Raw genomic sequence first — 1759 nt, forward strand, 5'->3', positions numbered from 1 at the left:
GAACAAGTATCAAACTTTTAAGAATCACGTCCACATTCCCTTGTCTTCGCATAGTGAGAGAGAGAGAGAGAGAGAGAGAGAGAGAGAGAGAGAGAGAGAGAGAGAGAGAGAGAGAGAGACATGTTAAGAAATGTATCAAACAATTGAAATATCCAGCTTTAAAAAAAACCCATGAGAATATCAAAGAGTCTTACTGTGCTGCCTGCAGTAGGGCTGAGTCTGTATTCTCTTCCTTTTGCAGAGTCTCCTCCGCTGGCTAACCAGGGTCAATTCCTGACATCTTCCGAACTGAAAAAAGATTTAAGAACAATTAAGAACAGATCATAACTAATCAGCTCCTTTTACAAAATGGCAAAATGAGAATGACAATATGTTGAAAAAACGGGTAGGTCTTTTATACGATAAACGTAATTGTAAATGTTTTTAGCCCCCCATCAACACAAATCTGGTAGTTCTAAAGCAGAAGGATGTTACAGACTTTTTTGTTTGGATGAATGTGTATGGATTCATTCTTAAAACTTCTATGTATTACATCCCTCCCCCCTCCTCCCTCTCTCGCTCTCACTCTCTGTCTCTCACTCTCTGTCTCTCACTCTCTGTCTCTCACTCTCTGTCTCTCTCTGTTTCTCTCTCTCTCTCTCTCTCTCTCTCTCTGTCTGTCTCTCTGTCTCTCTCTGTCTCTCTCTCCGCACCTATACATCACCCCTTTCACTTATATGACAGTATGTAACGGACTTTCCCCTTTATCTACTAGCTTTAAGCATGCACATGCTCATCAGTCACTTGGGTATCAAATGGTATGACTTTAACGCCCCTATCAACACTATTAGGTTATTCTAGGGGCGGGACCTTGTTTAACGTCAGTCTCCGATAGGGCTGAACCAAGTGGGAAGTTCGTGTAAAGTGTCTTTCCCAAGGACACAACGTCGGACCGAGCTGAGGCTCGAACCCCGAGGCCGCAATCTCACGATTACGAGTACGGTAACCTACCCACAAGGCCACCAGTCACTGGGAGCTTAGTAAGTATACGTATGCACGTGCAAAATAAATGGTAGTTTTTTTATGTGAACAAAGATGTTTGTAGGCTTTGGTTCTAGTTCCTGTTCAAAGATGCACCGTTTAATTAGCTCTTTGAGAAAGCTTGGTTGAATCGAACTTTTTTTAACAGCTTAACAATTTGTGCGTATGTGTTGGAATCCTGATGGGAGGGGATTGGCAGAAAAGGGAGGGGGGGGGGGGTCAAATTTATGTTTCCCACTCTTAGTTTCTCGCTGTACCGTAAGTCAATCTTAACTGAATAGTTGAACTATAAATAGGCCTAATTGACTAGTTGAACTATAAAATAGGCCTAATTGACTAGATGAACTATACATAGGCCTAATTGACTAGTTGAACTGTAAATAGGCCTAATTGACTAGTTGAACTATAAATAGGCCTAATTGAAGAGTTGAACTATAAATAGGCCTAATAGAATAGTTGAACTATAAATAGGCCTACTGTTTAACCACAAAAACATGGCAAGGATCATGATTTGAAGATGTGCCTTTAAAAAAATTAGGTGATAGATTTCGACCCGGAAACTGTGTCCCTCAGAAACACACACAAGCTTGACGTCTCATCGAGCTCAGCATTTTTCTCCCAGCAACTGCGGGCAAGAAATAGCCTGTCACTCTCCGAACAGCAAGATAAAATAAAACTGCAATTAGATAGCTAGTGCTGAAAGTAGTCTACATTTTCTTTATTTTTAGATACAGACGCT

General features: G+C 41.0%; 1 protein-coding gene across 1 annotated transcript in view; it reads right to left on the reverse strand.

The window, feature by feature from the left end:
• The window catches only part of LOC101859029 (formin-2), a 14540-nt gene extending 13947 nt beyond the window's left edge, over positions 1-593 (reverse strand). Inside the window, exon 1 of the mRNA XM_035970929.1 lies at positions 195-593. The gene's annotated coding sequence lies outside the window, so the exon portion shown is untranslated. The remainder of the gene's footprint in view (positions 1-194) is intronic.
• Between the last annotated feature and the right edge of the window lie 1166 nt (positions 594-1759).

Source organism: Aplysia californica, unplaced genomic scaffold (genome assembly GCF_000002075.1).
Source record: "Aplysia californica isolate F4 #8 unplaced genomic scaffold, AplCal3.0 scaffold00342, whole genome shotgun sequence".
NCBI classification, from domain to species: domain Eukaryota; kingdom Metazoa; phylum Mollusca; class Gastropoda; order Aplysiida; family Aplysiidae; genus Aplysia; species Aplysia californica.